Below are 12221 nucleotides of genomic sequence, written 5' to 3' on the forward strand. Positions count from 1 at the left end.
GATGAGGCTAGAGTGTATGCAAGGCCCAGAACACCACAGCACTTGTAAATCATGCCCACAGGCTGGACCCCCAGCACAATCAGAATCCATTAAAAGGTTTCAAGCAAGGGAAAAACATGGTCTGATTTGCGATGCCCGCTGCTGCTACTTTTGGCATCCAGTTTTGAAGCAGTGATTTTAGAAGAATCAATCCGACAATTTATATTGTGAAATATGTAGGCTGCAAACTGGGATTTTAATAGTGAGGTCTTAGTGAGCCACTTTACCTCCTTAGCATACTGCATGATCCTCTACACGGGCCTCCTGAGCTCTGTTCCTCTACAATGATGTGGTTTGTAGGCAGATTTGCTTACAGTGTAAATACATATGTATGGATGAGTAAATTATCTTTAATTCCTCAGAGCTCAGTCCTATCCACCAGCTGGCTGATCAGAAACTTTTTAAAACCTTTATTCTCATCATGAAGCCCTACCTCCCAGTAGGTCAAGCCGGAAGGGTTTGGGACCTGTCATTGAGAAGGACATGGGTTTGCATGAGTCACCGTGTATGAGAGTGAATGGTGGTTTGAAGAAGTAGTCTTAAAGCATTGGAAGCATGGCAGTGAATGGCTTTCATCGTCTCTGCTCTTTTTTGATTACACTAAGGACAGTTTTTTATTGAGTAGCATATAGTGAGTGGCAGTGTTTTAAGTACTTTAAGTCCGCAGTTAAAATAAAACAGCTCTTGCTCTGTTTAGTGGACAAATCTCCCAAACATGGAAAGAACAAAAACATATTTGTTTTGAGTCAGAAATATGCCTTGAAGGGAATAGGAAGGTCAGAGGTCTTTTAGTTGGTTATAAAATAAATTTTCTCTTAAGGGTTTGCTGGAGAATGTAGGCTTAAAATTTGGTGTTCTCATAAGGAAATTTGACAACATATGCCACCGAACAATTTTGCTTGTTATTGACTAGCATCAACAATGCTAACTTAAAGAATTATATGTGTTTAATATTGGTGTATAGATAATGTTGGTGTACTGAAGAAAAGTTATCATGAATTTATTCAACAGGTGTTTACCAAGTACCTAACATCTGTCAGGTACTTGGTATAATTGGATGAAAAAACTCTCACTCAGAAGTTCATTGTAGATTGCACAATTATAAGATAGTGTAATAAGAATAATTATGAGATATGCTTAAAGGAGCACAGATGAGGATATTTAGCCTAATTTCATGGGTTGGAGCAAGAGGTAGTTAGTAGTGGCATAGTAATTGTGTCTCCAGAATTCTTAATAGTCCAAGTCTAATTCTAGTAAAACTATACCATATGAAAATCTTGGAGTAACCAAGAGAATTCAGGAATTAATGGGAAATTAAATATTTAGAAGAATCCCTTGAAACTGATCATGTTGGCTTTTGTTCTGTAAAAATAAAGGTAAGGTAATCAAATTGGTCTCTTAGTCATCCATCTTCTTTATCCATTCATCTGTCAATGGACATTTAGGTTGCTTCCATGTCTTGGCTATTGTAAATAGTGCTGCTATGAACATTGGGGTGCATGTATCTTTTCAAATTAGAGTTTTCATTTTTCCTAGATATATGCCCAGGAGTAGGATTGCTGGATCATATGGTAGCTCTTTCTTTAGCTTTTAAGGAAGCTCCATGCTGTTCTCCATAGTGGCTGTATCAATTTACATTCCCACCAACAGTGCAAGAGGGTTCCCTTTTCTCCACACCCTCCAGAATTTATTATTTGTAGACTTTTTGATGATGGCCATTCTGACTGATGTGAGGTGATACCTCATTGTGGTTTTGATTTGCATTTCTCTAATAAGGAGCAATGTTGAGCATCTTTTCATGTGCCTGTTGGCCATCTGTATGTGCTCTTTGGAGAAATGTTGATTTAGGTCTTCTGCCCATTTTTTGATTGAGTTGCTTGGGGTGTTTCTTCTAATTTTTTTGTTTATTTTTTATTTTTACACAATTTTTAAAGATTATACTCCATTTACAGTTATTATAAAATATTGGTCATATTCCCTGTGCTCTTTTATATTGAGTTATATGAGCTGTTTGTATATTTTGAATATTAACCCCTTGTCAGTTGCATGGTTTGCAAATATTTTTTCCCACTCCGTGGATTGTATTTTCATTTGTTGATGGTCTCATTTGCTGTGCAAAAGAATTTAAGTTTGATCAGGTCCCATTTTTTAATTTTTTCTTTTAATTCTTTTGCCTTGGGAGACTGATCTAAGAAAATATTGCTATGATTTATATCTGAGAATGTTCTTCCTATGTTCTCTTCTAGGAGTTTTATGGTGTGATGTCTTATATTTAGGTCTTTGAACCATTTCAAGTGTATTGTTGTATATGGTATGAGGGAGTGTTCTAATTTCATTGATTTACATGTAACTATCCAGCTTTCCTAACACCACTTACTGAAGAGACTGTCTTTTCTCCATTGTATATATCTTGCCTCCTTTGTCTAAGATTAATTTACTGTAGGTGTGTGCGTTTATTTCTGGGCTCTGTGTTCTATTCCGTTAATCTGTATGTCTGTTTTTGTGCCAATACCACATTGTTTTGATTTGTTTGTAGTTTTGTAGTATTGTCCAAAGTGTTAGAGAGTTGTGCCTCCAGCTTTGTTCTTTTTCCTCAGAATTCCTTTGGCAATTCTGGGTCTTGCAAGGAAAATCTTAAATTGTCCCAATTAAAATCAGGCCTTTGGGTTTGGGTCTCAGAACAGAAAAGGACATTAGTGGAAAAACTGGAATTTGTAATTTAATAAAAACTGAATAAAATTTGTAATTTAGTTTATATTATTGTAGCAATGTTAATTTCTTAGTTTTGATATTTACTATGTTTATGCAAGATGGTAACATTGGGGAAGCTGGGTGAAGGGCCTAAGGAAATTCTATGCTCTTTTGCAGCTCTTCTATCAACCTAAAATTATTTTCAAAAGTGAAGCTAAACAAACCCAAAACATTTGGCCTTGGCTGTACTCTGCCTTCTGTTTTCTATGTGTGTGTGTTTTTTAATATCATCTTTAATCTTCTGTTTCCTCATCCCTATGAATATTACTGGTTGAGACAGAGTGTTATTAGACTTCTGCTTGCGTGCATTACCATTCTACTCTATGTTTTCAGATGTCAAAAGCCACCTTCCTGAGCACCTGTTACATAATTATCAGAACCAGTGATTACTATTGTAGTCTTGGTCAATTCCATGAATTCCAAGGCAGAGAAGTAGAGACCTTACGGAGATGACCCCCTTCCTACACTTCCTGGGATTTTGGTTATGGATTTCGATGTTGCTCCTTATTTTGTGTCTGGATCTCAGCTGCTGATGTTGGAAGAGCTCTTAAGGATCATCTGGTCCAGCTCTTTCATGTCACAGATTAGGAAACTGAGACCTGGCCAGATGAAGGGATTTGTCTGAGATCACATTCCCAGTTAGTGGGAAAGCCTGAGGTAGAACCAGCTCTTTTGACTTCTAATGAGGTATATTTTTTTATTCCAAGCTACTTCCTAGACCCTTCAAGTAGCTGAGAAGTCTCCACAGGTGACAGTTCATTCTATTATGAGCAGACCATCACCATTTGCAATATACAATATCAGAACCTGTTGTGAAGTCTAACACAAAAATTAACCCTGTAGTCAGCAGTATACATGATTCCCAAGAAATATTGGCTGAATTAGATTGTTCACTAAAAATTGATCAAAATATTCCTTCCCTCTTCTATGATTGATTTTATATCCATCTACATGTATGGATTGACTCCAGAAATAACAAGTGCCAAAGTAGCACTATCCTACACAAGTATGTTACCTAAGGGACTTAAATGTAGCTCAAGTGTCCAGGGTTTTTTTGTTTGTTTGTTTTAATGGTACTTTAGATGAGGTCCACACATCAGCAAAAGTAATATGAATTAGGCACTTAGAAGCCTTACCAATTCTTGCTCAGCACCACAAAGACTGTGTATCAAAGAGAATGGCTGCAAATTAAAGCTGACACACAGCTGCTTGACTATAGCCAACATCTAATTCTAGTCTATTTTCTTTTCTTTCAGCTAAGCTCAGTGATGTGATCCATAAATCCAGATAATTACAACTATTGGATAAGTTAAGTGTGTTTCTTTCTGGCCCATATAATTTCCTCTCAGATATCATGGCTGTTAGTTCAGTTTTACTATGATACACACATTTCTGGCAAACCAGTGACTGCCACCTTTGCCAGTGTAGTTCAGCTCTGTACCTCCCCCTGAGCCCACCTTCCTGGCTGTCACAATGCCCCTTAGATCACAGCTGCCTATGTCCACTGCAGAGTGTGGTCTCAGACGTTGGGGGAGGCCTCGGTCTGCTTTGCAGATTGTCATTTTCTTCAGGACCTATGGCCCTTGAGGAAACACTTTGCCATCTATGTACATTTTGTCTTGGATCAAATCTGGAAGTCTTCTCCAGATTTCTCTCTGGTATGGTACTTTCCACCTGTCTTTATTCTCCACTGAATATCTCCCCAACCTTTAGCCTCTTCCCTACCCCCCATTTCCCTCTTCTACCTTTTCTCCTATATCCCCCCTCCTCTCTCTCCCCCTTTTCCTTCCTTCAAATATCTCCACATAACCTTGTTGTGCCTGGAATATACAAAGGTCCTGGGCATACAAAGATAAATAGGATGAACTCTGCTTCTCAAGTGTGCACCTTTCTGGTCCCCTGGTGCCTATCTCTGCCTACAGTTGTGGGGAGGGTCCAGTCACCACCCCCTCATATCCTCAAATCTCTTCCTCTCAGTCTGCACACTGTAAACGTCCGTTTATAGCCTGCAGTCTCTAAGGTAACACACTGATGAGGAATAACTGTCAAACAGCATGAAGATATTTAATGATGGTTTAAAAAGAACCTGGGAATAAAGTTGTATGAGAAATTTGTTACATGTTTAATTTAGGAAAGATTGTTATGGTATCAGGGGAGGAAAATAAGAAAATATATTGTTCCCCATAAAAATGCAGTAAAAGATAAAGCACAAACAGCCCCTCTGTTATGTTGAAATATTATCATTCTGTAAGTAAACGGAGGCAGCAAGGTGGTTTCTCTTTGGCACTTGTGCCAGGGAGGCATGGGGAAGGGAAAAAGGCATCAAGGTTGTAGGTTTGGATCTTTTCTAGAGTTCTGAGGAAATTAAAATGCGAACAAAGCACAGTGGCACAGGGATTCTGAAGGTCTTCAGAGGAGGAGTGTTGGTAGTTGGTGAGACATATAGGCCACAGAATCAACTTAAATTTTAGGCCATTTTAACACCTCTCTGTTTTCTTCAGTTTTACAGCAGTAACAGGAAACAAGGTCACACTATTTTTTTTTTCAATGTACAAAAACTAATATTATGTCTTTTCTATCCTGAGAATCTAAGAAAAGAACAATCTTGCAAATGAGTCAGCCTAGAGTGTCCAGATAGCTCAGTCGATATTTGGCTCTGTGCTTTAGCACATTGTGTTAACAGGGTGAATTGCTCTTGTGTGTAAGCCTTCAGAAAGTGGCAGGCCTTTCCTAGTCCATCACTCATTTGAGCTATTGAACCTGAGATCAATAAATATTCCATTACTGCATTATTTATTATCAAATATAAACAATTTTTATCATTAAATCTTTGAATTTTAGTTGTCCCTCATTAGCAAGGGATCAATTTCAGATCCCAGTCTGGGTCATGCCCAAAATTAAAGAAAAGCAATGTGTGAGAATGTTTATCCATATGCATATTTATGTTTTATATTAAAATAGGTACATGATGAAAATTGTTTTGTGTCTAACATTTTCATAGTGTTGCAGTTTTATTTTATTATTATTTTTTACATCTTTATTGGAGTATAATTGCTTTACAATGGTGTGTTAGTTTCTGCTTTATAACAAAGTGAATCAGTTATACTTATACATATTTTCCCATATCTCTTCCCTCTTGTGTCTCCCTCCCTCCCACCCCTCCAGGCAGTCACAAAGCACCGAGCTAATCTCCCTGTGCTATGCAGCTTCTTTTCACTAGCTATCTACCTTACGTTTGGTAGTGTATATATGTCCATGCCTCTTTCTCACTTTTTCCACCTCCCCATATCCTCAAGTCCATTCTCTAGTAGGTCTGTGTCTTTATTCTTGTCTTACCCCTAGGTTCTTCATGACATTTTTTTTTTCTTAAATTCCATACATATGTGTTAGCATACGGTATTTGTCTTTCTCTTTCTGACTTAATTCACTCTGTATGACAGACTCTAGGTCTATCCACCTCATTACAAATAGCTCAATTTCGTTTCTTTTAATGGCTGAGTAATATTCCATTGTATATATGTGCCACATCTTCTTTATCCATTCATCCGATGATGGACACTTAGGTTGTTTCCATCTCCATGGTATTGTAAATAGAGCTGCAATGAACATTTTGGTACATGACTCTTTTGAATTATGGTTTTCTCAGGGTATGTGCCCAGTAGTGGGATTGATGGGTCATATGGCAGTTCTATTTGTAGTTTTTTAAGGAACCTTCATACTATTCTCCACAGTGGCTGTATCAATTTACATTCCCACCAACAGTGCAAGAGGGTTCCCTTTTCTCCACACCCTCTCCAACATTTATTGTTTCTAGATTTTTTGATGATGGCCATTCTGACTGGTGTGAGATGATATCTCATTGTAGTTTTGATTAGCATTTCTCTAATGATTAATGAAATTGAGCATTATTTCATGTGTTTGTTGGCAGTTTGTATATCTTCTTTGGAGAAATGTCTACTTAGGTCTTCTGCCCATTTTTGGATTGGGTTGTTTGTTTTTTTGTTATTGAGCTGCATGAGCTGCTCATAAATTTTGGAGATTAATCCTTTGTCAGTTGCTTAATTTGCAAATATTTTCTCCCATTCTGAGGGTTGTCTTTTGGTCTTCTTTATGGTTACCTTTGCTGTGCAAAAGCTTTTAAGTTTCATTAGGTCCTATTTGTTTACTTTTGTTTTTATTTCCATTTCTGTAGGAGGTGGGTCAGAAAGGATCTTGCTGTGATTTATGTCATAGAGTGTTCTGCCTATGTTTTCCTCTAATAGTTAATTTCTGGCCTTACATTTAGGGCTTTAATCCATTTTGAGCTTATTTTTGTGTATGGTGTTAGGGAGTGATCTAATCTCATACTTTTACATGTACCTGTCCAGTTTTCCTGGCACCACTTATTGAAGAGGCTATCCTTTCTCCACTGTACATTCCTGCCTCCTTTATCAAAGATAAGGTGACCATATGTGCATGGGTTTATCTCTGGGCTTTCTATCCTGTTCCATTGATCTATCTTTCTGTTTTTTGTGCCAGTACCATACTGTCTTGATTACTGTAGCTTTGTAGTATAGTCTGAAGTCAGGGAGGCTAATTCCTCCAGCTCCGTTTTTCAGTTTCAAGATTGCTTTGGCTATTCAGGGTCTTTTGTGTTTCCACACAAATTGTGAAAGTTTTTGTTCTAGTTCTGTGAAAAATGCCAGTGGTAGTTTGATAGGGATTGCATCGAATCTATAGATTGCTTTGGGTAGTAGAGTCATTTTCACAATGTTGATTCTTCCAATCCAAGAACATGGTATATCTCTCCATCTATTTGTATCATCTTTAATTTCTTTCATCAGTGTCTTATAAGTTTGTGCATACAGGTCATTTGTCTCCTTAGGTAGGTTTATTCCTAGATATTTTATTCTTTTTGTTGCAATGGTAAATGGGAGTGTTTTCTCGATTTCACTTTCAGATTTTTCGTCATTCGTGTATAGGAATGCCAGAGATTTCTGTGCATTTATTTTGTATCCTGCTACTATACCAAATTCATTGATTAGCTCTAGTAGTTTTCTGGTAGCATCTTTAGGATTCTCTATGTATAGTATCATGTCATCTGCAAACAGTGACAGTTTTACTTCTTCTTTTCTGCTTTGGATTCCTTTTATTTCCTTTTCTTCTCTGATTGCTGTGGCTAAAACTTCCAAAACTATGTTGAATAAGAGTGGTGAGAATGGGCAACCTTGTCTTGTTCCTGATCTTAGTGGAAATGCTTTCAGTTTTTCACCATTGAGGATGATGTTGGCTGTGGGTTTGTCATTTATGGCCTTTATTATGTTGAGGAAAGTTCCCTGTATGCCTACTTTCTGCAGGGTTTTTATCATAAATGGGTGTTGAATTTTGTCGAAAGCTTTCTCTGCTTCTATTTAGATGACCATATGGTTTTTCTCCTTCAGTTTGTTAATATGGTTTATCACATTGATTGTTTTGCGTATATTGAAGAATCCTTGCATTCCTGGAATGAACCCCACTTGATCATGGTGTATGATTCTTTTAATGTGCTGTTGGATTCTGTTTGCTAGTATTTTGTTGAGGATTTTTGCATCTATGTTCATCAGTGATATTGGCCTGTAGTTTTCTTTCTTTGTGACATCCTTGTCTGGTTTTGGTATCAAGGTGATGGTGTCCTCGTAGAATGAGTTTGGGAGTGTTCCTCCCTCTGCTATATTTTGGAAGCATTTGAGAAGGATAGGTGTTAGCTCTTCTCTAAATGTTTGATAGAATTTGCCTGTGAAGCCATCTGGTCCTGGGCTTTTGTTTGTTGGAAGATTTTTTTTTTTTTAAAGAATTGTTTTGCATTCTTTTTCTTTTAATTAATTAATTAATTTATTTATTTTTGGCTGTGTTGGGTGTTTGTTTCTGTGCGAGGGCTTTCTCTAGTTGGGTCAAGCGGGGGCCACTCTTCATCACAGTGCGTGGGCCTCTCACTATCGCGGCCTCTCACGTTGCAGAGCACAGGCTCCAGACGTGCAGGCTCAGTTGTTGTGGCTCACAGGCCTAGTTGCTCTGCGGCATGTGGGATCCTCCCACACCAGGGCTCGAACCCGTGTCCCCTGCATCGGCAGCAGATTCTCAACCACTGCGTTTCCAAGGAAGCCCCCTTTTGGAAGACTTTTAATCACAGTTTCAATTTCAGTGCTTGTGATTGGTCTGTTCATATTTTCTGTTTCTTCCTTGTTCAGTCTTGGCAAGTTGTGCATTTCTAAGAATTTCTCCATTTCTTCCAGGTTGTCCATTTTATTGGCATAGAGTTGCTTGTAGTAATCTCTCATGATCTTTTGTATTTCTGCAGTGTCAGTTGTTACTTCTTTTTTTTTTTTGGCGCTACGCGGGCCTTTCACTGTTGTGGCCTCTCCCATTGCAGAGCACAGGCTCTGGATGCACAGGCTCAGTGACCATGCCTCACGGGCCCAGCCGCTCCGCAGCATGTGGGATGTTCCCAGACCAGGGCATGAACCCATGTCCCCTGCATCGGCAGGCGGACTCTCAACCACTGCGCCACCAGGGAAGCCCACTTATCCTTTTTTCATTTCTAATTCTATTGATTTGAGTCTTCTCCCTTTTTCTCTTGATGAGTCTGGCTAATGGTTTATCAATTTTGTTTATCTTCTCAAAGAAACAGCTTTTAGTTTTATTGATCTTTGCTATCGTTTCCTTCATTTCTTTTTCATTTATTTCTGATCTGATTTTTATGATATCTTTCCTTCTGCTAACTTTGGGGTTTTTTTGTTCTTCTTTCTCTAATTGCTCTAGGTGCAAGGTTAGGTTGTTTATTCGAGATGTTTCCTGTTTCTTAAGGTAGGATTGTATTGCTATAAACTTTCCTCTTAGAATTGCTTTTGTTGCATCCCATAGATTTTGGGTCGTCGTGTCTCTCTTGTCATTTGTTTCTAGGAATTTTTTGATTTCCTCTTTGATTTCTTCAGTGATCACTTTGTTATTAAGTAGTGTATTGTTTAGCCTCCATGTGTTTGTATTTTTTACAGATCTTTTCCTGTAATAGATACCTAGTCTCATAGCACTGTGGTTGAAAAAGATACTTGAAACAATTTCAATTTTCTTAAATTTACCAAGGCTTGACTTGTGTCCCAGGATATGATCTATCCTGGAGAATGTTCCATGAGCACTTGAGAAAAATGTGTATTCTGTTGTTTTGGATGGAATGTCCTATAAATATAAATTAAGTCCATCTTGTTTAATGTATCATTTAAAGCTTGTGTTTCATTTATTTTCATTTTGGATGATCTGTCCATTGGTGAAAGTGGGGCATAAAAGTCCCCTACTATGAATGTGTTACTGTCGATTTCCCCTTTTATGGCTGTTAGTATTTGCCTTATGTACTGAGGTGCTGCTATGTTGGGTGCATAAATATTTACAATTGTTATATCTTCTTCTTGGATCGATCCCTTGATCATTATGTAGTATCCTTCTTTGTCTCTTCTAATAGTCTTTATTTTAAAGTCTATTTTGTCTGATATGAGAATTGCTACTCCAGCTTTGTTTTGGTTTCCTTTTGCATGAAATATCTTTTTCCATCCCCTTACTTTCAATCTGTATGTGTCTCTAGGTCTGAAGTGGGTCTCTTGTAGACAGCAAATATATGGGTGTTGTTTTTGTACCCATTCAACCAATCTGTGTCTTTTGGTGGGAGCATTTAGTCCATTTACATTTAAGGTAATTATCGATATGTATGTTCCTATTCACATTTTCTTAATTGTTTTGGGTTTGTTATTGTAGGTCTTTTCCCTTCTCTTGTGCTTCTTGCCTAGAGAAGTTCCTTTAGCATTTGTTGTAAAGCTGGTTTGGTGGTGCTGAACTCTCTAGCTTTTGATTGTCTGTAAAGGTTTTAATTTCTCCATCAAATCTGAATGAGATCCTTGCTGGGTAGAGTAATCTTGGTTGCAGGTTTTTCTCCTTCATCACTTTAAATATGTCCTGCCAGTCCCTCTGGCTTGCAGAGTTTCTGCTGAAAGATCAGCTGTTAAACTTATGGGGATTCCCTTGTGTGTTATCTGTTGTTTTTCCCTTGCTGCTTTTAATATGTTTTCTTTGTATTTAATTTTTGACAGTTTGATTAATATGTATCTTGGCATACTTCTCCTTGGATTTTTCCTGTATGGGACTCTCTGTGCTTCCTGGACTTAACTATTTCCTTTCCCATATTAGGGAAGTTTTCAACTATAATCTCTTCAACTATCTTCTCAGTTCCTTTCTTTTTCTCTTCTTCTTCTGGAACCCCTATAATTCGAATGTTGGTGCGTTCAATGTTGTCCCAGAGGTCTCTGAGACTGTCCTCAGTTCTTTTCATTGCTTTTTCTTTATTCTGCTCTGCAGTAGTTATTTCGACTATTTTATCTTCCAGGTCACTTATCCGTTCTTCTGCCTCCATTATTCTGCTATTGATCCCATCTAGAGTATTTTTAATTTTATTTATTGTGTTGTTCATCGTTGTTTGTTTCATCTTTAGCTCTTCTAGGTCCTTGTTAAATGTTTCTTGCATTTTGTCCATTCTATTTCCAAGATTTTGGATCATCTTTACTATCATTATTCTGAATTCTTTTTCAGGTAGACTGCCTATTTCCTCTTCATTTGTTAGGTCTGGTGGGTTTTTATGTTGCTCCTTCATCTGCTGTGTGTTTTTCTGTCTTCTCATTTTGCTTATCTTACTGTGTTTGGGGTCTCCTTTTTCAGGCTGCAGGCTCATAGTTCCCATTGTTTTTGGTGTCTATCTCCAGTGGCTAAGGTTTGTTCAGTGGGTTGTGTAGGCTTCCTGGTGCACGGGACTAGTGCCTGTGTTCTGGTGGATGAGGCTGGATCTTGTTTCTCTGGTGGGCACGTCCACGTCTGGTGGTGTGTTTTGGGGTGTCTGTGGACTTATTATGATTTTAGGCAGCATCTCTGCTAATGGGTGGGGTTGTGTTCCTGTCTTGCTAGTTGTTTGGCATAGGGTGTCCAGCACTATAGCTTGCTGGTCGTTGAGTGAAGCTGGGTGCTGGTGTTGAGTTGGAGATCTCTGGGAGATTTTTGCCGTTTGATATTATGTGGAGCTGGGAAGTCTCTTGTGGACCAGTGTCCTGAAGTTGGCTCTCCCACCTCAGAGGCACAGCACTGACTCCTGGCTGCAGCACCAAGAGCCTTTCATCCACACGGCTCAGAATAAAAGGGAGAAAAAGTAGAAATAAAGAATTAGTAGAAGTAGAAAGAAAGAAAGAAAGTAAGTAAGTAAGAAAGAAAGGAGGGAGGGAGGGAGGGAGAGAAGAAGGAAGGAAGGTGGGAGGGAAGAAGGAAGGAAGGTAGGAGGGAAGGAAGGAAAAAAAGAAAGAAGATAAAGTAAAATAAAATAAAGTAAGATAAAATATAATAAAGTGTGGAAACCTTTCCTCCTTCACAGCTCCCTCCCACTGGTG

This window comes from Phocoena phocoena, chromosome 4 (genome assembly GCF_963924675.1).
Source record: "Phocoena phocoena chromosome 4, mPhoPho1.1, whole genome shotgun sequence".
Taxonomy (NCBI): domain Eukaryota; kingdom Metazoa; phylum Chordata; class Mammalia; order Artiodactyla; family Phocoenidae; genus Phocoena; species Phocoena phocoena.